This window comes from Lynx canadensis, chromosome C1 (genome assembly GCF_007474595.2).
Source record: "Lynx canadensis isolate LIC74 chromosome C1, mLynCan4.pri.v2, whole genome shotgun sequence".
In the NCBI taxonomy this organism is placed as follows: domain Eukaryota; kingdom Metazoa; phylum Chordata; class Mammalia; order Carnivora; family Felidae; genus Lynx; species Lynx canadensis.
Genome location: NC_044310.1, coordinates 149717059 through 149741662, shown reverse-complemented (window position 1 = coordinate 149741662; position 24604 = coordinate 149717059).

The following is a 24604-nucleotide window of genomic DNA, read 5'->3' as shown; positions in this document are numbered from 1 at the left end:
TGTGGTGTGAACTTAGAATTTTCAGGTTTGTCATTCATGTGTATAGATAATAGATGGTCCTAGATATGCTAGATATTTCATGCAGAGACTCTTCACACAAGCAAAAATTACTTGAAGTATACTTGAGGTGACCAAGAGATTAACAAAGCTAAGAATTTCAGGTTTTACCCTATAAAATTTACAATCATCAAAAGTTGATAGTACACAATATTGACAAGGACGTGATAGGAGACAGACACTCCTTTCTTATTTATGGGAGCGTGAATTGGTACCATCTCTTTTAAAGGCAATTAGAGGTATCTAATGAAATGTTTTTATCCTCTGGTAGCTATCAAACTATAGTCTGCTTGGAGGATTGTCCAAGCAGGACAATAGGATAGGATTGTCATGGCAGCATCCCAGAGATAGCTGGGGACACCAATATTTGCATAAGGGTAGTGTTTTTGAGGTAAAACATTTGGTAGTCTATAGAGGCTGTGGGAATTTCTTGACAACTACTTTGAGGCTGAGAATCCAAATAAGGAGATACAGAGGGTAATCCCTGTTGGAAAGGGTGAGGAAATAGCAGTGGACTTGGAGAGCAATGAAAAAGCAAGCTGAATTGCTATCACTCCTTCATGGAGGCCTCAAGTCAGAGAGAGGACATGACTATAGCTGTATTTAATCAGTGAAATCCTATCATGTAGGCCAGAGATGGAGTAAGGGAGCCCTGACTATAAAAAAGAGGACACACTGGGCATTGAGGCTGTCTCCTTAATATCCTTTGTCCCCTCTCCCAGTCCTATTTAATCATGTGATCCCCTATCTCTTGGGTGGTTCAGGACCTACCTGATCCACTGAGAACAGGGATTGGTTTAAGAGTGAATATGTGTAAGGAGAAGTTTACTAAGTGCTTCTGAGAAAAGTGTTCTCTCAAGAAAAATATCCAGAAGATATCCACGCTTCCTACTCTGGATGCTGTCATCTGCAGCCATTTTTTGACCCCTTGAAGAATAATGGCAATATAAGGGAGAGAGATAGAATGAAGCTTAACTTAAAGCCTATTCTACTACAAGACTTATGTCAAGTTAGCTAATCATTTTTCCCTCTTTTTTATAAGCCAGTATGAGTTGAGTTTTTTTTTTTTTTTTTTTTTTTCACAACAGCCTAAGGTCTCTTAGTAGTACAGAGGATATGATAAGACAGGTAAGCTGGTCCTTCCGGCCACCCTCTTGGCCTAGCCTAAGCCTTTTTTTGGTCAAATTAGGATAAGGTCAGCAGTCCAACCCCACGCACTTAAGGCATCCTGGAAACTTACTCTGAATGTGTATCCCAGTAAAAAGAAGAGGTGGAGTGGAAGAAACCTGATATGGGGCATTAGCACTTCAAGTTTCAAGTAAAATTTCCCTGAATCCCTATCTCACACACACATTGGAAAACCCAAACGCTCTTCCAATCTCTCTGGGGATCTATGGAGAGTGATGGGTGAGAAGATTTGCTTTTATTTCTCCTAGTAACTTCTGGTTCCAAGTGACTATTTCTGCTGTATTCTTCATTCCCAATGTCTCTTTTCTGCAACATGTCACCCTTCATTGCTAGACACTGCACAATCCCTTCCCCCTGCTAAGTCTGTGATATTAGACTCTGCTATATATGTAAAGCCACAGAAGGTGTTGCATGGCAACAGAACACAGCCAATTTCGGACACCTCTGTCCTGACAAGATCCTCCTTACTTCTGGCTATCTCTTCTACCTAAGCTTCAGTTTCCTGTTATATTGCTGGACCGCCTCTATCTTTCAATCTTCTCTTCTCCTCAGAGCATTTATCCTCTCCTCCCAGAAAATCTTATTTCTTATGAGAAACATTTTAGTCATCTTGTTGATTCACCCATCCTATTCCAGCTACGCCCAGAACTATCTCTTAAAATAACATTTTGTCCTCCTTGACACATTTATAAGAGTAGCGACAAAACAATGGAAACAATCTAACTGCTCAGACATGGGAGCTTTTTAAGCAAATTACAGTCCATCCATATAGTGGAATACCAAGTAACCATTAACATCATGTTGTAGTCTTCCATTTCAATATGGCAGAACACGTTCCCAACTAAGGACAATAAAGAAGGACAAAAAGAGTAAGTGTATAACAATGTTGTAAAGGAGACGAGGAAACATCAGGCAACCAGAGCTTTTGATAAATCTCCGGAAGATAGAAAGTAGAATGGACACTGAAAAGGCTGAAGGAGGATAGGAGTATTTTCTTCAGCAACAGAGCCAAGGAGAGGCTCAAGCTTGGAGGGGGCCAAACTAGGAAAAGGGGTAAAAATCAAGATGATGAATAAAAAATCATTTACACAGCAACTATACAATTTGGCCCCTCATCAACCCCATCTTACTTTTCCTAGGAGAGTTGCAATGTTTGTCTCCATAATAAAAACTAAAGTACTAATGTCTAAAAACAAACAAACAAACAAACAAACAAACAGTCCTGACCAATATGCTGGGGAGAAAGTAAGACTAGTGAGGATTGGAAGTGCTCCAGAACAAAGCCTTCCTCATTTGGCATAACACAGGATGGAGTTGGTCTACTCGCCTGCCCACTTGATCTTACTCCCCAAATGAAGCTTCCCAGTAACTACTCACTGTTCATTATTTACACCCATGTTTCCATGAATTGGGAGAAACTTGTTGGTTCAACAGGTCTAGACACCTACAGAGGAAACTCAAACTAGTTACCTCTACTAAACAAGCTTGTCTTCCTGTCCTTTGCTCATAGATATAATGAAGAAATAAAAACAATGGCCCACCAAAGAAACACTGATAATTAAGAGAACAGAAAATAACTTTCAATTTTAAAAATATTAGAGGGGCGCCTGGGTGGCGCAGTCGGTTAAACGTCCGACTTCAGCCAGGTCACGATCTCGCGGTCCGTGAGTTCGAGCCCCGCGTCGGGCTCTGGGCTGATGGCTCAGAGCCTGGAGCCTGTTTCCGATTCTGTGTCTCCCTCTCTCTCTGCCCCTCTCCCGTTCATGCTCTGTCTCTCTCTGTCCCAAAAATAAATAAACGTTGAAAGAAAAAAAAAATTAAAAAAAAATATTAGAGAACAAGTTGCATATAGAAAACAAGAATACAATGCTGAGAAAAATATGCAAAGTCTAAAGAAGGCTTAGAAATTTAAAATGTCATTGCAAAATATAAAATTCAATTGAGGTTCTGGGGAAAAATATAAAGAAATCTTCTAAAAGATAAAAAACAGAACTTGGAAGAAAAGTTAAGACAGAAGATCAGGGGTCTCTGGTGGCTCAGTCGGTTAAGCATCCAACACTTGATTTCTTTTCAGGTCATGATCTCAGGATCAGAAGATTGAGCTCTGAGTCGGGCTCAACACGGTGTGGATCCTCCTTAAGATTCCCTTCCTCTCCCTCTCCCCCTGCTCATGCTGTCTCTCCCCCCCCAAAAAAAAATTAATTAATTAAAAATTAAAAAAAGGATGTAGAAGATCAACCCAGAAGGTTCAATATCTTTCTGACAAAAATTCCTAAATAGGAGAACAGAGAATATAACAGAGAGGGGGAGAAAATAGTGGAAGGATATTTCCTAAAACTGAAAATAATAGGTCTATGGATTGAAAATTCTTATTAATCCTTCTGTTTGACTGTTTTCAGAGATGGCCACAACAATACCTCCTATACCAGATGGCTTTTGTGATGAGACTCTGTTATTTTTTTTCAGCAAAAAGTAGAATCAATTTTTTCTATACCTAGAACTGTATTTATCCTGAAACTTGCTTTCATCAACAGAATGTGGCAAAAGTGGCACTGGGTAGTTTCTGAGACTATGTTTGATATACTCTTGTAACTCCCACTTAGCCCTTTTTGGAAAAGCCAGCTGCCATACTGCAAGGAAGCATAGGTTAGCTTATAGAATGAAGAACACCATCTGGAGAAAGAGGCTATGGGGAAGACCACTGAGGCAACAAAGATGTGAACGAGGTCTTCTTTGACCTTCCAGCCCACCTCAGCAGCCAGCTGAATACAACTGAGTGATCCCAGTTGACCCCTGTGGAGCAAAACTACTGCCTTGTCAAGTCTGGCACTATTCCCTGACCAACAGAATGATAAGCAATGGTAAGTTGCTGTTGTTTTAAAGTATTAACTCTTTGGGTGATATGTTACAATATTGTCAATGTTTCTTCAAAGGCTGTTTTGTGGACATGTTCAGAATATTTTGACAAGTTCAATGATAAATAAAGATCCTACAAGATTCTAAAAAATAACAGTTATGTATAAAGGAATGAGAAAGAAATTGAATCTATATTCTGTATCTAACCAAAATATTAATCAGATATGAGTGCAAATAGTTATATTTTTGGACATGGAAAGATCAGAAAGTTTATCATGACCCCAACACTGTCTTTAAAATATACTCAAGGATATACTCAAGTATACTCAAGGATATACTACAACAAATTGAAAAGGTAATCAAAAAGAAAGAAAGATAAGAAATCCAAGGAACAACAATGCTAACCCAAGAATGTAGTGAAAGAAATCGCAAGTTGACAGCAACCAGCAAGTCTTATAAAACAATAGCTAAAATTTATAATAGGGAATCACAGTCTCCAACAAGAATGTCTTCAAAGGAAAGGGAAATTATTTGTAACAAGTAAAAAATTAAATAGCTAGTTTTTTTTGTCATTTATTTAAAAAAGAAAATCATGCTCTAATAAGAGGGAAAGAAGGTGAGAATGAAGATTTAAGTAAGTCCTTTTTTCCCACTTTCTCCTCTTAATTTGTTTTTTAGTAATATTTTCTTTGAAACAACACACATTTAGTGACATAAAAATACATGTTATATTTTCCAGGGGAAAATTTACTTGTCTTTCTTGAACTCTCCTATATGGTTTGAAATTTTATTATCATGTGCATATGTTACTTACACAAAGTATTTTTTCATTGTTTCATTTATTTTTAAGAGAGAGAGCTCAAGCGGTGGAGGGGCAGAGAGAAAGAGGGGGACAAAGTATCTGAAGTGGGCTCCGTGCTGACAGGAGAGAGCCTGATGTGGGGCTTGAACCCACAAACTGTGAGATCGTGACCTGAGTTGAAGTCAGACACTCAACCGATTGAGCCACCCAGGAACCCCATTACACAAAGTATTTTTATATTGCTGTAAAATACCATAAATATTGCTGTAGAAGATTTTTTTGTCACGGGTAAATACACTATTTTTAATAAGAAAAAACATGTGTTGAATAAAAGGTATGTTTGGTTTTTGAAATTATTGATATTTACTCTGTGCTCTTCCAAATTTTCTACACTGGAAACTGAAAGAAACCAGAAATGTCACGTTAAAAAAAAATGTACATCTTCTCAAAAATAACTAAAAGTTAAAGTTTATCAGGAAGATCATATCAGAAAAATTGAAACATTTTGTAATGGTCCATAGCTTCCATGCTTAGCTTCCCAACACTCATATTATACCATTGGGAATTAGGGGTTGACAAATCTATTTTGATGTCAATTTTGGTTTTCAGTTTTTAGTGTCTTAAATTCTGTATATCCAACATGTACTGAGAGCTTCTGTACATATGCAAATATAGTATCTAGAAGCTTCTGCCCTGTTCAAGATCTAAATGGAAAAAAGTTGAAACTAACACATATTCTGCTCTTTATGTAACTAATGTTAAAGAGATTTTGTCATGATATGACTTTCTTATTTTTTCATTTGTTTATTTTTATGTAGAAATGTGTATATTAGTATTCTGGCCTTCAAATTTTGCCAGAACAAGAACCAGCAGAGATAATGACAAAAACGGCAATTGACTGCAGTATAATTTAGTTACCTCTTAGCATCACCCATCTGGACATGAAGGATGTGCAAATCCAGTAGGAACTAAAGTAACCTTTAGTTGAGGAGCAGGAAATAAGCTGCTAGGTATAGGATAGCAAAATATTTCAAGCCAAAGAGGAGGCTTGGAGAACATGAAACAGGATAGGAGAAAAAAGAAGTGAATGGTGAGTTAATTAATTCTGTCATATTAGTTTTGGATAAATGAATTGGAACTGAACCCAAAGCATCTGCTAAGGTACTCAAATTAAAGTGAGCTAAAAACCAGGGGTGGGGGGAAATGTTTTTCGTAAGATACAAACAGATTTGACTCACTCTTTCCAAATATCCTTTCCAAGTATGACCAGTTTTAATAAAAGCTGTTTGTTCATGCATGGTTGGAGGTCAATAGGGCAAATTATGTCTTGGTCATCTTGAAATGAAATGGCTCCTATATGATAAAGCTTGGTTTTTAAGTCTTTAAACTGTGAGCATGGGTGTCAATGTCACCAATATGCAGGCTCTGACTCCAGCTTAGATATGCAGGAAAATGAAGTAAAATGGCAGCTGAAGAAAGGCAGTGGGATAACTGTTGAGACAGAACTACCTCAGTCCAGGCAGATGATGCTATCACAAAAGTCCTCTAACAACGTCTCAGCATTTAACGATGAGAGGTGGGAGATTACAAAGATGAAAAAAGACGGACTAGAAGGTCCAGGAAGGAAATAGAAAAATAAAAGAGGGAAATAAATGAAGAGGAAAGAAAAGGAGCAAGAGAAAGAAAAAGGGAAAAGAAAGAAAGAAGAAAAACACGAGAGAGGAGAAAAATAGGGCCACACCTAACACTCAAAGCGGACCCGAGTGCAAGAGCAGCACTGCTCACTCTCTTCCTTCCCACAGCTACCACCCTCAGGCAAGAGGTTCCCTCTTTTGGTTTCTGAAGTTTGTTTATTTATTTTGAGAGAGAGAGAGAGAGAGAGGCAGATAGAGAGAGGGAAAGAGAGAGAGAGTAGGGCAGAGAGAGAGGGAGAGAGAGAGAATCCCAAGCAAGCTCCACACTAGCAGCACAGAGATGGACGTGGGGTTCAAACTCACAAACTATGAGATAATGACCTGAGCCGAAACCAAGAGATGGATGCTTAACCGACTGAGCCACCCAGGAACCCCTCATTCGGTGAATTTTGGACCCTAGAATTCCCTATACAAATGGCTTCCAAATGCCATCTAGGCTTCCAAAATCTACATGGGCACCTTGCCCGCATCATCTTCTGGAAGATGGTCTGCACTTCTGATGTGAAGAATGTTCACATGTAGTATGGGATTATTGCTGAGGTTTGGACATGGGCTGGGTGTCTGCATTGGATGTGCATGAAGATTCTTCAATGTGTTGGATGGCACTGGGGCTGGGGGAAGGGTGAGAAAAAGGAAACAGGAGCCATCAGTCAGGGACAGTCTCTCCCAATCATATTTGACAGAGAACCTGAAGGCTTAAAAATTCTAAGTTAAAATCTGACCTTCCAGGTTGTTATGAATGAAAATTTGTCAAGTTAAAAGAATGGAAATGATTATACTTAACAGGTTACTAACTTGAAACTACTAAATATTTAATATATGATATGTGATTTTTCAGCTACACTCTTGCTCTGAGACTGCAAAGCCTATAGATGAGTCATAGTATAGAAGCAGGATAGACAGACTTCATTTGCATGTAAACAAAGGATAATTTTTGCACAAACACACATACACACAAACCAACAAGTATCTTTGGTACATTTCTATATAAAATAGCATGGTTAAGATCTATAATATACCTCAAAATATAACATAAATGTGACTATTGTTAGAGTTAGATGCCTCCACATACCGTTACCTGGTTTCCTAAGTTGCTAAAAATGGCAGATTGTGGTTTCCAAAAATGGCCACAACAATACTTCTCATTCCACAAGCTCCTCCAGAGCCTTACCACTGGGACAAGAACCTTGATAGGGCATCAAGGGGTAGAATCTAGGTCTCCTCCTTGATCTTGGGTGAGCTTTTATGACTTCCTTAACTAATAGAGTACAACAAAAGCAGCACCATATGTTACTTGAGAATAGAACATAAAAGGCAATACAACTTCCTCCTAGTTCTCTCTCAGGACACTTGCTTTTAGAACCTAGCCACCATGCTATGAGGAAGCCAACCACCTACGTGGAGAGGTCAAATGTAGGCATTCCTGTCCCATGCCTAGCCGAGGTCCCAGCCAACAGCCAGCACCAACCACCAGACATGTGAGTAAGCAAGCTTTCAGAATATTCCAGCCTGCACACACACACCCTCTCAGTTGATGCCAAGTGGAGCCGAGATGAGCAGTCCCCTCTAAACACTGCACCAATAGTTGATTTCTGAGCTAAATTACTGTTTGCAAATTACTTTCATTATTGTAAAGTACTAAGTTTGGAATGCTTTATTTCTCAGTAATAGATAAGTAGACCTCTAAGTGTGAAATAATTTTATTTTAAATATGTTATTACAAAATATATATCTCACTTTTGAAACTAAACTAAAAAAGGATAAGCAACATAAGCAAAAATTGAGTTATGGCTCTTTCTACATGTACATTATTAACTCTATTTAATAATTTTTATGTTTGAAAATTTAGTTGAATTTAGCCAACAACAACCTCACACTGATTAGGATGCCAATATACAAAAAATCAAACAAACAGGGGTGCCTGGGTGCTCAGTTGGTTAAGCGTCCACCTTTGGCTCATGGTTTGTGAGTTCGAGCCCTGCATTGGGCTGACATCTCAGAGCCTGGAGCCTGCTTGGGATTGTGTGTCTCCCTCTCTCTCTGCCCCTTCCCTGCTCACGCTCTGTTTCTCTCTCTCTCTCTCAAAAATGAGTAAACACTACAGAAAATTTAAAAGTCAAACAAACAGAAAATAAGTGTTGGCAAGGATATGGAGAAATTGGGATCCTTGTGAGTTGCAGGAAGTAAAGGAAGTAAAATGGTGCAGCTACCATGGGAAAGTATGATGGTACCTCAAAAAATCAAAAATAGAACCATCATATGATCCAGCAATTCCACTTCTGACTATATTTGCAAAGTAAGTGGAAGCCTGTTCTTGAAGAAATATATGCACACCCAGCATTGTGCACAATAGGCAAAAGATGGAAGTGACCCCAAATGTCCATCAGCGGATGAATGGATAGATTAAAGTGTGGTATGCATAAGCAATGGAATATTATTCAGCTTTATAAAGACAGGAAATTTTTTAAATTTGAGTATAGTTGATACACAATGTTACATTAGTTTCAGGTGTACAGCTTAATGACTTGACAAGTTTATACCTTATGCTACGTCCACCACAAGTATAGCTACCATCTGTCCTATTGCATTGCTATTACAATATCACTGACTGTATTCCTTATGCTCTGCCTTTTATTCCTGTGACTTCCTCATTCCATAATTGGAGGCCTGTATCTCCCTCTCCCCTCCACTCATTTTGCCCAATCCCCTGCTCCCCTTCCCACTTGCAGGCATCAGTTTGTTCTCTGTATTTATAGGTCTGATTCTGCTGCTTGTTTGTTTATTCACTTTTTCCTTATAAGTGGAGTCATGTGGTATTTGTCTTTCTTGGAGACTTAGCATAATACCCTCTAGGTCCATCCATGTCGTCTCAAATGGCATGACCTCATCCAAGAAAGGAAATTCTGACTCATGCTATGACACGGAGGAATCTTGGGGACATTATGCTAAGTGAAATAAGCCAGTTCCTAAAAGACAAACACTATGTGATTTCACTTACATAAGGTACCTCGAGTAGTGAAATTCATAGAGACAGAAAGTAGAATGGTGGTTGCCAGAGGCTAGGGAAAGAAAGAATGGGAAATAGCTCTTTATTGGGTGTAGAGTTTCAATGTTGCAAGATGAAAAGAATTCAGAGATTGGTTGCACAACAAAGCGAATGTACTTACTACTCATCTGCAGACTTAAAAATGCTAAATATTAAGTTAAGATGGTAAATTTTATGTTATATGTATTTTATCACAATTAAAAGGTTTTTTATTTAATCAGGGGTCTTTTGGTTCCATGATTCCAGAATTTCCCCCAAGCTTACTCATTCTTATATCATATAGGCAAGCCAATATTTATCACAGAACAAAATCACCCAAATTTTCTCCTAAATTTGCATAAATAAAATTGCTTATCAAATTTGGCAGTATTATGAAATTTAATAGCTGGCTAAAAAACAGTTGGCCAAAGAAGTAGGGAATCTGACATTTATTTTATGCATTTCAGAGCTAATGTGGTATAACATGAAACATCTTTTTAAGACTGATGGTCAAGACTCTGGTTAGTGTTTATTTCCATTAAATTGTAGTTTATTAATTATAGTCAATTATAATTCAAATTCATTCATATTTTGTATTTCATGTTTGAAATGTTTATAAACTGGCTCTTACACAGTTATGGAGTTGTAATCCATTAATGTTTATAGTAGATAATTATAATTTTCAAAAATGTAAAACATGATTTCTTCACCCTGTATAGCAAACTGCTTTCTCATTTTATATTGCTGAACAAATTGAAAATATTTTGCAATACTTTGGATTATTAATTTCAAAAAATTTTATCAGTATTTCTATGGGGAATTTGTAATTGTAACTTCACAAGCTACATGCCCAACAGATGGAATTTTTTTTTTTTTAATACCCAGAAGCAGAAGAGATGTCTGGGGGAAAAAAAAGTCACAGTAAAAAAAAAATCAGTAAATTGTTTCATTAAAAGAAAATCATGTAAAAAATTGTAATGAACTGATTTGAACTTAAAATTGTTCCCAATGCCTTTCTTTTGTTTATATTGGGAGGGAAAGCCATTCATATCAGAGCTAACTTCCTGATGAAAACACTGACTGAGAGATTGTTTTGCTCTAAATAAATTGTTGACTTTTGCCTTTTACCTTAATATTTAGAAATGACATCCAGAAGAAGAAGAAAGAAAGAAAGAAAGAAAGGAAGGAAGGAAGGAAGGAAGGAAGGGGAGAGAAAGAGAAAAAGAAAGAAAGAGAGAAAGAAAGAAAAGATAGAACATATTTTCTACTCAGCATTCTCCAAGTTAAAATTATCTTTCCAGTAGAAATAATTTTGAGTTTTGCCAAGCAATTTTTAAATAATAACACTTTTTAATGTTTATAATACCATGATACATATGGTTCCATTTCAGAGCAATGTTATGGCTAAATATATACAGTTCTTGCAAACAAATTTAATTTTGATTTCAAAATAAATCAGGTCTTTTTCTTGTATTTCCTCAACACTATGATGAATTCCAGCAATTATTCTTAAAATCCTCCATTTTCCCCCCTTCTCATCTGTCACTGTCATATATATGAACTATTCCTGGACATTTTCCTCAAATCCTCCAAAAAATCTCCTTCTCTACCTTCAGCCTATATGACTTTTCCTACTATTTTTAACCTATCTTCTTTCTCCTAGCCCCTCATTTTATAAATTGACATCATATATAAATACAATATTATATATAAATTGACACTGAATTGTTTTCCTTCATCCTTCCACTTTTCCCATCTCTCTCTCTCTCTCTCTCTCTCTCTCTCTCTCTCTCTGCTTGATCCATTCTCTCTCCAAAGCCCAGAGAACTGGCAGGACATTTTCTGAGGGGGGAAAATGGCTGAGCAAGGCTGGGTATCTCTTGCACAGACAGGTTGTAAGTATGCGAGAGAAACTAAAAATCTTCATACACCAATAATTTTAGTCTGTTACATTCTAATAGCTACAAAATTTACTGTCCTTTCAATAAAAGTATAAAGCTGCTCACAAAGAGTCTCTAAACTTAAAATCCTGAAGCCTTCCCTTCATCCAGACCATAATTTTCAAATAACATCAGCAGCAAGAGCCTAATAAATTGAAGGTTCTCTCCACTTCTTTTCCAGTGCTTCAGAGAGTTCAAAACCTAGGGGGTGGCGGGGGGGTGGGGAGAGGATTAGTGCAACTTCTTTTGCTCTCCACATTTCTGCTTTGGAGAGTTGGAGTGATTTGGATTGAAATTTTGGCCCTAAGCACCATGAAATTCCCGCCCATGTTGGGAGGCCCCAGAAACATCTGGGGTCTTTGCGAAACCAGTCTCTAAATCTTCATTTCCCTGCGTGGCAAGCATACAGGTTGCACACTATGATTTAATCAGCCGCTTTTAGAAAAACACTTAGAATTCTAACATACTGGAACCAGTTGTGGTGTTTTGAAAGTCACGGCGGGACCACACTTCCACGCTAGGACAGTACTCCGTCATGAGTTCTTTCTCTCTTCTTACAGTTCCTCTCTTTGTGCAAAGTAAACTTTGCTTCCTTCGGTCAAAAGGACATTGGATGAGCGGAGTTGAAAGCACCATTCTCCTGTCTCATGAATCACTGACCGACTTGGTTCCACATTAGGTCACCGTAGAACACAGACTGTAACAGGAACACATAAAAGCTCTAAATGGGGAGGGGAGAGACGCTGTTCTGGAATATCGTTGCCAGAGTAACATAAACCTTGTGTGTTTTCACAAGGAAATGAGTCACTTGTTTCTGTTGGCTAAAACTCTGTTTTCTTTAATTTCATATTTTAGCTGTCTAATATATGCTGAAAGAGCCCAGGGTTTCCAGTCTTCAGATGAAGATAACTTGCTAATTAAAAGCTCAACAGAGGGTTTGCGTGGTAATTAAACCAAAGGGGATAAAAGGAACGCTCAAGCAACCAGGAGCACAAGGCAAAGGCAAGAGTGAGAGCCCTCAAAACTTTATCAGTCCTTCGTAAGTGGGAGCCCTGGGGCTGGGGACAGAGGCAGGCTCTGCACATTGAGATAATTCAGAAGAACGTAACAACTAGAAGTAAAATTTACTAAACTCAGTGTGTTAAAAAAAATAGTATATTCCGACAGAGTCAGGATGTATTTGCCTTGAATTATTGGGTTATTTATTTTAATGTTTCCCTTTCATTTGGATGCTTTAACATTAAAAAGTATTAGAGCAGAAGTTGAAAATGCAAATATCAGGGCGCCTGGGTGGCTCAGTTAAGCATCTGACTCTTGATTTTGGCTCAAATCATCATCTCCCATTTCAAGGGATCAAGCCCCACATCAGTCTCTGTGCTGAGCCTGATGCACAGAGCCTGCTTGGGATTCTCTCTCTCCCTCTCTCTGCCCCTTCCCTGATTGCTCTCTCTCTCTCTCAAAATAAATAAAGAAACTTAAAAAATGCAAATATCTACATGGTTAGGCTGGCTATGGGGTCACAGGGAGGGATGGGGACTGTGGCACTCAAGCAACAGTATGTGTCTATGAGCCAGATTTAGCCTGTGGGGTTCTAGATTGGGACCTCTATTCTAGAGTGCCAACAAATACATTATTCCTTACTTTCGTTGGAAGACTGGTTTTCTTTCTAATATATGCATGATAAAAATGTCAATATCCACTCAAACTTTTAAAAATTAATACAACCATGGATATTAAGCCTCTTGTACTTGCTTTCAGGACTTACGTGCAATACCTCTTCAGGTTCCTCCTTTATTGGTGCTTTCCAAACTATGTGACTATTTGGTAGTACTCTGTCTATATTTTTCTCCCTGCTTTTCTTGACAATTCTTTAACCAAGTAGTCAGTATCCCCTGTTTCTAATGCTCTGGAGTCTCTTCCCCCACAATCCTGGAATCCTAGCCTCAACTGCCCAATTTACTGGAACTGCTAACCTCCTAAGCACCACACCTAATGGATTTTTTTCAGGCTTTATTCCCTTTAGCCTCCCTACTGTGTCAGCCATTAAACTGGGGCGACACCTTGTCTGTATTGCTCTCCTTCATCAGCTTCCCCTTCCACCAGACTTCTCTCCTAATGCTTCTGTCCTTTGATGGCTTCCATATTTGCATTATGTAAGTCTGGTGTCTCCTCCTAACTATATCTGGATATTTTTACTTGATATACAGTATACCACTCCAATACAATATTTTAAAAATCAAACTCTCTCTCTTCCTCCTCTAAAACAGCATCTTCCCTGACTTTGTTCTTTCTGTCAATGGCACTATCTTTGTCTCTGCCGGACAATCTCAAACGCTGGAGATGGTTTTGATTCTTCTCTTTCCTTCTTTTCTCCCACACATCTGACTGGTCCTGTGAAGTAATCCATTTTGGATCCATGCTTTCCTTTCCAACCCCTCAGCCAGACCCTGTCCAGAATCTGTTATCACTTCACACCTAAGTTATTGCAACAGTTCCCTAATTGGTCTCTGCCCGCAATCTCTCAGCGCCACAATCCATCCTGCCCACCACAGCTGGATATGCTTTACTTACAACTCCAGTCTGCAGGGCTCACCCTGCTCCAAGCTTCCGGTGGTATCATGTGCCTGTAAGTTCCACATCACAGTCTCTTACGCCCTTATTTCATCGTCTCCATCTCTCACACGAAGTCCTTCCCTCTGGTCTGACCTGTGCATTGTTCCATTCCCTCCCTAAGTTCCCTCCCACTGCTCAAACAATGTATGTCATCCTAGAAAGAGTGGCCCTTCCCATTTATTCCTACTCACTATCTTGGCCCACCTCATTAACCATCTCCTTGCTGAAGCCTTTCTGGTCATACAGGCATGTCCTGACATATTTTAGCTTGTATTTATTTAACTTTTCATGTGTTTGAGTCTTGTCCTCATCAAGAATTCTTAGCATTCTAAAGGGAAGAAGTAGGTCTCTGCTTCATGCATCCTGTAGACACAGTGAGATAGCTGCAATAGGTTTTCTATAATTATTTCTTGAATAAGGATGGTAATTATCTTAATAGTGTCATCCTTAGATACTAAGTTGTACATTGAGTTGAATATTTTTTTTAATTTTTTTTTTTAACGTTTATTTATTTTTGAGACAGAGAGAAACAGAGCATGAACGGGGGAGGGTCAGAGAGAGAGGAAGACACAGAATCTGAAACAGGCTCCAGGCTCTGAGCCGTCAGCACAGAGCCCGACGCGGGGCTTGAACTCACGAGCCGTGAGATCATGACCTGAGCCGAAGTCTGACGCTTAACCAACTGAGCCACCCAGGCGCCCCGAGTTGAATATTTTTAATACATTTTCATGAATGTGTTTTCAAGATTTTTATAACTTCTTTTATAGACATCATTTGTTCATCTTTCATGCATGTCTGAAAGATTTAAGACCACTAATTAAATGTCTAATCAATTTGCATCATAATTAACTTCACCCAAATCCTTATTTAGCATCCACATTCTTTGTTTTCCCCTTAGATACATGTTTTTCTTCTCAGGGATTTTTTTTTATCATATATTTGTGTTTATATTACAGATACTTTATGAATTCTCACTTTTGTTAAGCTATTATTTTATTTTTAGAATTCAAACTCAAAAAGTATAAAATGTATACAGTGTTCCATTTTTCTCAGTTTCCTCTTTTTCCCAATGGGTAACCATTTTGTTAGCATATTTGCCCTTCCAGAGAATTTTTAAGTGTGCTTAAGCCAACATGGCTTCTTTTTTCATCTACATTTCTTCACATTTCTTTTACATATTTTGCAGCACGGTGCTTTTTCCAATTTATAATGTATCTTCAATTTACAAAAGTCTTCCACGTTCTTTTCAACACTGGTCTGGTGTTCTATAGTATGACGTACCTTAATTTATTGAACCAGTTCCCCATTAATAGACATTCAGTTTATTTCCAATCATTTACTATCATACAAGGTAGAACATATTCTTGTACATAAACTTTTCACACATGTGGAAGTATATGACTAGGGTAATTTCTGAGAAATAGAGTTTCTGCGTCTAAGGCTACACATATTTGTAATTTTGACAGATACTACCAAATGGCCCATTATAACATAATGAACTATTTTATACAAATACACAAATGACGCATAACAGTGTCTGTTTCTTCAAAGGCCTATCAATACAGCGCATTATCAAACTTTTAGGGTCTTGCCAGTTTCATAGGTGAAAAATTGATGAACTTTTTAAAATCACCTTTATAGAGGTATAATACATTCAATAAAAAAATTTTAAGTGTACAATTTAATGAATTTTGACAACTGTATATGGCCATGTGACCACAACCACAAATGTAATGAAGAACTTTTCCATCACACAGACAAAAATTCCCTCATGCCCTTCCAGAGCCAATGTCCTAGTCCCACCTCCACCCACTTACGATCACTAATTTGCTTTTGGTTATTATTGTTTTGTCTTTTGTAGAACTTCATATAAACTCCACAGAGCATGTACTTTTTTTCTGTGTTTCTTTTCCTAAGCACAATGTTTCTAAGTATTATTCGTGCTGTGTGTACCAATCTTTCATTTGTTTTTGTTGCAGAGTAGAACATTATTGTAAGGATGACTAAAATTTGTTTATCCACTTACCAAGTGATGGACATGTTGGTTATTTCCAGTTTGGGGTTATTATTAAGAAAGCCATGAATATTTGAGTATAAGCGTTTGTGTGAAAATATGTTTTAATTCTCTTGGATACCTTAGATATTCTAGAAGTGGTATTGCTGAGTTGTATGTTGTATATTTTTAACATTAAAAGAAACTCAAATTGGGGCGCCTGGGTGGCGCAGTCGGTTAAGCGTCCGACTTCAGCCAGGTCACGATCTCGCGGTCCGGGAGTTCGAGCCCCGCGTCGGGCTCTGAGCTGATGGCTCAGAGCCTGGAGCCTGTTTCCAATTCTGTGTTTACCTCTCTCTCTGCCCCTCCCCCGTTCATGCTCTGTCTCTCTCTGTCCCAAAAATAAAATAAAAACGTTGAAAAAAAAAATTAAAAAAAAAGAAAAAGAAACTCAAATTGTTTTTGAAAGTTTTACCTTTTTCATTCCCACCAGCAATGTGTGAGAGTTACATTTGAATCATATCCTTCCCAATGCAAAATACTGTCAGTTTTTAACCGTAGTCATTTTAGTGGATAGACAATGGTAATTGAGGCTTTAATCTACTTTTTCTTCATGATAATGATGTTGAACATCTTTTCATATGCTTATTTGCCATTCACATATCTATGTCTATTCAGATATTTGCCCAATATTTATCATGTTGTTTTCTTATTATTGAGTTTCAGTATTCTTATATGTTCCAGTTAAAGTCTTTTATTAGATATGTATTTTCACAAATATTTTTTCCAGGGTATGGCTTGCCCTTCTTTCTTAAAAAAGTCTTTTGCATATCAAAATATTCCCATTCTTTATTTTAAAGAAGTCCAGTGTAACCACTTATTGGTTTATATGTTGTGCTTTTGGTTTCCTATCTAACAGATCTCTGCTAACCAAGGTCACATAGATTTTCACCTATATCTTCTTCTAGAAGTTATCTAGTTGAGCTTTTATATTTCTATGATCCATTTTGAGTTAATCTTTGTGTATGTTATGAGGTAACAGTTGTGTTTCATCTTAGAATCAGATATTCATTTGTTCTAATACCATTTATTGAAAAGACTATATTTCCCCTGTTGAATACCCTCGACAGTTTTGTCAAGAATCAGATGACCATATATATGAGAGTCTGTTTCTGGATTCTATTTTGTTCCATTGCTCTATACACCAATATTACGCTACCTTAATGAGATACTTAATGAGACACTATTAAGATGCTATCTTAATGAGTTATTTATGGTAACTCAAATTCAGATTGCATAAATCCTATAATTTGGCTCTTCTTCAAAAGCATGTTGGTTATTTTAGTTCCTTTTTATCTCTATATACATTATAGATTCACCTTGTGAGATTCATAAATATTGCTAAATTTTATTGGGATCATGCTGAAATTATATATCAATTTGGGGAAAATTGACATTTTAACAGTATTAACTCTTCTAATTCATAAAGATGGCCTTTCTCTTCATTTATTTAGATCTTTTATTTCTCTCAGCAATGTTTTATAGATTCTGTTGCACATATTTTAAATATTTTTTTTAAAACTTAATCCTAAATATTTCATTTTTGATACTTTTGTAAATGGCATTTTCATTTGAATTTCCAATTATTGATAGCATAGAAATACATCTGATTTTTGTATATTGGCCATATATCATAAGTTGTTGCTAAATTCACTCATTAATTTTTTAGGTAGGTAATTACGTTATCTGTAAAGAATAATATTCTTTCCTATGTGTATGCCTTTATTTCTTTCCTAACCATATTGCACCAGTTAATATCTCTAGTACTGTGTTGGGGAAAAAATGATGAGAGTAAACATTTTTGTCTTGTTCCTATTCTGAGCAGAAATGCTTTGGTCTTTTACCATTAATTGCGATGTAAGATGTAGGTTTTTGTAAATTCTCTTTATCATATTGAGGAAGTTCCTTCTTATTTGTATTGTGCTGAGAGTTTTTTCATGAATGAATGTTGAATTTTGTCGAATATTTTTTATGCATCTGTAAAGATGGTTATAGGACTCTTCTTTTTTAGTCTATTGATGTGGTAAATTCCATTGATTGACTTTCAGATGTGAAAACAACCTTGTATCCTTATGATGAATGCCACTTGGTCATGATGCATTATCTTTTTATTGTTGGATATGATTTACCAAAATTTTGTCAAAGTTTATTACCTCTGTGTCCATGAAGATCGGTGGTCTCTAGTTTTTTTCCTTGTCTTTTATGGGTTTGGTATCAGTGTTATGCTGGCCTCATAAAATGAGTTGAGAAGTGTTCCTTTCTCATGTGTTTTCTGGAAGAGGTTGCATAGAAATAGTGGAGGTTTTTTTTTTTTTTAATTAAACATTTGGTTAATTAACCAGTAAACCTTTCTTGACATACAATTTTCTTTTTGGACAAGTTTTTAACTACTTATTTAATTTCTTGAGTAAATTTAGGACTATTTGTGTTATCTATTTCTCCTTAAGTGTATTTACCTAATTTGTGTCATTCATAAATTTGTTCATTTTATCTTTATATCAAATTTGATGCCATGAAGCTGTTCATAATACTCCCTTATTATCTTTTTTTTTTTCCTTATTATCTTTTAAATACTTGTAGAATCTGGAGTAATTTCACCTCTCCCATTCTTAATATTGGTTGTATTTCATTTCTTTATTTTCTGATCAATCTAAAAGTTTATCAATATTACTAATCTTTTTAAAAACCCAACTTTTGGTTTTGTTGTTTTTCTCTGTTGTCTTCCTATTTGCTATTACAAAGATTCTGACTTTGTCTTTATTATTTCATTCCTCTTGTTCACATTAAGCTTTCTTTACTTTTCTTTTTCTAGTTTTTTTAAGATTTAGGCTTGGATCCTTGATTTAAGAACTTTCTCCTTTTTTAATATACTAAACGGTATAAATTTCCTTTTAATAAATATTGTTTTGGCTATGCCTGACAGATTTTATTTTGTTCTGTTTTACTTTCATTCATCTTTTTAAATTTTTTTAAATGTTTATTTATTTTTGAGAGAGAGAGACAGACGGACAGACAGACCATGAGCAGAGGAGGGGCAAAGAAAGAGGGAGACACAGAATCTGAAGCAGACTCCAGGCTCCAAGCTATCAGCACAGAGCCTGTTATGGGGCTCAAACTCACCAACTGAGAGATCATGACCTGAGCTGAAGTCAGACTGAGCTGCCCAGGTGCCCCACTTTCATTCATCTAAAAATATTTCTAACTTGCCATGTGATTTCTTCTTTGAACCATGGATTAGTTAGAAATGTGTTGACTCATTTTTTCAAATATTTAGGATTTTCAGATATCTTTTTGAGAGGGAGGTTGGGGCAGAGAGAGAGGGAGACAGAGGGAATCCCAAGCAGGCTCCATACTGTCACTGCAGAGCCCTATGTAGGCCTCGAACTCTCTAACCACAAGATCATGACCTAAGCAGAAATCAAGAGTCGGAAGCTTAACCAGCTGAGCCACCCAGGCACCTCCCTGTTATCAATTTCTAACTGAAATCTTTTTTGATTAGAAAACATGCTTTCTATGATTTCAATCTTATATTTACTGACACTTGTTTTATGGCCCAGATTCTGGTATCTCGATAAATGTTCTGTGTCCATTTGAAAAGAATGTATGTTTTTCTGTTCTTAGATGGAATGTTCTATATTACTTAGGTCAGGTTGGTTGACAGTATTGTTTGACTATTGTATATCATTTTGGATTTTCTGTCTACTTGCTCTATCAATTACTGAAAGAATAGTGTTAAAATTTCTGCCTGTAATTGTGGATTTATCTATTTCTCTTTTATGTTCTATCAGTTTTTGCTTCATGTATTTTGCAGCACTGTTAGTAAGTGCATGCACATTTACAATTCCTATATGCCCTTGATAAACTGACTTGTTTATTATTAAAGAAATAATAATAATAATTCTTCTTTCCCTGTTATTGTTCCTTGTTCTCAATTCTACTCTGTTTGATATTAACAAAGCTACTTCAACTTTTTTACTTAATAAGTGTTTGCATGGTATTATTTTTTCATTTTTTTTACTTTTAACCTGTGTTTTTAGATTTTGGGGTTCTGGATCCAGTCTCACAATCTTTGCATTTTAATTGGGACATTTAGACTATTTACATTTAATGTGATTAACAATGTGGTTGAGTTTAAATATACTACTTTTCTATTTGTTTCTTTTTGTTCCATTCACTATTTCTTCCCTGCCCCCCATTTCCTACTCTTTTAGGTTAACTGAGTGTTTTCTTATGAAACCATTTTACCTTCACTATTGACTCTTAGCTATGTATCTTTGTTTCGTTACTACTGTGGTTACCTTGGGGTTCGCAATTTACATTTTTAACTTATCACTGTCTGCTTTTAAATAATATTATACCCTATGTAGGGAGAAGGGTAAGAACCCTACAACAGTTACTTCCATATTCTCCTTCTTGTCCTTTGTTATTTTTGTCATGCTTTTTACTATTACGTATGCTATAACCTCCATAATACATTGTTGATATTTTTGCTTCAAACAGATAATTTGTTTTTAAAGAAATTATTAAGGTAAGAAAAATATGTCAGTTATATTACCCATATTTTTTCCATTTCTAGTGTTCATCATTCTTTGCATAGATCCAAATTTCCCTCTGGTATTATATTCTTCTCCCTGATGAATTTTTAAAAATATTTCTTGAAGTACAGACATACTGATGATAAATTCCTTCAGCTTTTATATTTCTGAATGTCTTTTTTTTTTTAACTTCTCATTTTGACTGGTTAAAGAATTCTAGGTTGACAGATTTCTTTTCCTTTAGTGCTTTAAAGATGTCTGTGTACTATCTTCTGGCTTGCATAACATCTGATAAGAATTCTTCTATCGTTCCTATCTTTGTTCCTCTGAGCATAATGTGTCTGTATTCTCTGCTTTTAAGACTTTTTTTCCCTTTGTTAGTGGTTTTCAGCAATCTGATTACGGTGTGCTTTGTCCTGTATGTAAAATATGCCGGATTTGTTGAGTTTCTTAGATTTATGAGTTTGAAATTTTACCAAATTTAGAAAGTTCTTGATCAGTATTTCTTTAAATATTTTTTCTATCTCCACTTATGAGTGGGGACTCTAATTAAATGTATATTAGACTGCTTAAGGTTATAGGTTACTGCTGTCCAGTTATTTTTTTCGTCTTGTTTTCCTCTGTGTGCTTCATTTCAGATAGTTTCTATGGCTGTGTCTTCAAGTTCACTGATCACTTATTCCACAATTACTAATTTGATGTTAATTTCACCCAGTACATTTTTCATTTCAGATATTGGACTGTCATTTGTTTAAAAACTCTAAAATGTTCTTTATATAAATATCATTTATTTTTTGTCTCCCACTTTTCTTCTCATACTGCTTATGTTTTCTTAAACACATTAAGCATATGTATAATAGCTGTTTTAATATTCTTGTCTGCTAGTTTCATCATTCTGTCTGAGTGTTTGTATGGATTGTTTTTTCCCTAGTTATGGATTATATTGTCTGCATATTTGGATGCCTGGTAGGTTTTTGGACTTAATGATTATATGGTGCTTGTTGCTGGATGTTTTCTATTCCTTTAAATAATATTATGTTTTATTTTTATGCTTAAGTAATTTGAAATCAGTTGCATTATTTTAAGGCTTGCTTCTAAACTTTGTTAGAATAGGTGTAGATCAGACTTTAGTCTAGGGCCAATTTAGCCCTACTTAGGGTTCTAATCATTGCCTAAGTACTAGGTCTTTCCACTCTGGCTGGCATAAACACAAACTATTTCCAACCTTATGTGAGGTCCTTGAATTTGACTACTTACTGACCTTGAGTGGTTTTTAACCCAGCTGCAGGTAGTTTCTTCTCATGCATGTATACATTAGTAATCACCAAAAGACTCAAGAGACCCTGCTGCAGATATCCACTTCTCTCTGAGACAGTTCTTCCTTTCCAGTATCTGCACCATGATTTCTAGCCTTTGGCTTCCCTGGATTCTAATCTTTGTCCTCTTCTCAGCCAGAGAGTCTATTCTGCTGGGTTCCCTCTTTCTGCACCGAAGCCTAGAAACTGTCCAGGCACAGCAAGCTAGAGCAATTACAGTAGTTTCATTTTATTTGTGGAGACTACATTTCAAGACAAATCAGTGGATGCTTGAACCACAGATAGCATCAAACCATATGTATATATTTTTTTCTATACACACATACTTATGATAATGTTTAATTTCTAAATTAGGCACAGTAAGAGATTAACAAAGAACTCATAATAAAATAGAACAATTGTAGCAATTCATACTAAAAGTTACGTGAATGTAGTCTCTTTCTCTCTTTCAAAATACCTCATTATATTGTACTCACCTTCCTCTTCTTGTGATAATGTGAGATGATAAAATGCCTATGTGATGAGATGAAGTGAGGTGAATGACGCAGGCACTGTGATGCAGCATTAGGCTACTAACAAACACAGTTGACCATGGTAACTAAGACTACAGAAAGCAAAACCACAGATAAGGAGAGACTACTATATAGTTCTTTCTTTTTTGTTGTTTGTTTGTTCGCTGTTGGTTTTATGTTTTTTTGTTTTTGTTTATTTTTTTCAGGGATCACAGACCTGGACTGCTTGTTGCCTAATGTCTGAAAACTCTCATATATTTTGTCTAGTTTTCTATTTTATTAAGGCAGAAGATTAAATCTGATTCCTCTCACTCTGTCTTGATAAGAATCAGAACTTCCTATCAGTTTAATATGAATTTCTCTTACTATGAGTGAGGTTGAGTATCTCTTCATGTGTTTAACAAGAGGCTTTTGTGTTTCTGTCTCTGGGAATGTATTTATATCCTTCATCCATTTTTATTGTGTTGTTGGTTCTTTCATCATTTTCAATAACACCATTTAATGCTAGAATTCTGCTTCACTGATTCTCACAGTTCTAAAAATAGTTTTTCTTATCCATTGATATTTCAATAGCTCTTCCTAAAATAATTTGCAATGCTGCTCTGCTGGTCTTAAAAATTATTTCTTCCATTTTTATATTTGCCTATTTCTATACTTCCAGTGCAAACATCAATTAAATGAACTTTTTAAAAAAGTATTTAAGACCCACATACAACTATTCTAGAGTAAAGAAGAAGAAAACTAAGCAAAAGACACATTTTATGACCTTAAAGAGCTTTTTATATTGATGGAAAAAGAAAAAAATACATAAATATTTAAGGTTAGGAGAGGAGACACAAAGCCTAAATTATAAAATGGGCTGAGTCATGGAATTCTTTTGGAAAAGATTCATCTTGAGCAAAATTGTGAACCAAGTTTAGAATCTAAATATGTTGGAGAAAGCAGGCAAGGTGGGATTTTCAAGATTAACTGAAAAACACAGAATGAGAAAGAAGAGTAGAATAGGGAGGAAACAAGCTAGAGGGGTGGGCTCTGTGGGGCTGCAGCCTCCACTCAGGCCCTGCTTTATATTCTGTCCATTGGAAGAAAGTGATGTTCTTGTCAAGCAAAAGTTTAAAGTCACAGAGGCCTGGGGAAGCTGGTCTCAGAGACTTTGAGGGAAACACAGTGCTGCCTCATAAAGAGATGAGAACTAGATTCCCTAATGAACAATGCATTCATGTTTTCATGGAGACCATTGCAGTTTTAGAGTCATCTATGTAAGTTCATTACTGTCATGTTTTACTGAAAGAACATAAGGAATCAGTAATGTGTTTAATTGCTATTGCACATTTATATAAAATTCTGGTCATTCTTACTACTGATCATTAGGCTTCCCACCATAGAGGGATTGACCAATTTATATTTCCCAACCTCGGACTTGTTAGCATTCCTCTGACCACCTGGCCAGATGGAACCAGAGCCTTCTCCTAAGGCATACCCTGTAAGACTTAGGGAGGGCAGTTCTTACAAGTCAGACTAAAGGCCCATGTGCAGATCCTCCATTGCATATGTACCAGATGACTCTTAATCCCATTTTCAGAACTCTGTGGCTCACCTTGTGGGCCCTGTGTGGCTACTCAATGAGGCCACTGTCTCCTTTGTTATTCTGGTCTTAATTTCTTCACAAACTCTACTGTTGGAACACACCTACTTTTTCCCAATGACTTAAGCTTCTGAAACCTTATCAGAGAAAGAAAACATTGCTTCTTGAGATGCATCATTCACTTATGACTTGACTAAAGGCCCTGAGTTTTTGCATAGTAGAAAATTTGGGGTCAATCCAATGGATAAATATGTGTCTGATCAAAAGGGCAATAAAAGGGAAATATACCAATGGCCAAATAGAAATATTCAAGAGAACTTCCAAACTGAAAAGGGAAATTAAAGAATGAAAAGTAAATTGATCACTTGCAAAAATAAATAGAAATAAGGGCATAGCAAATTAAGATGTGAATATTAATTCAGCCAGAT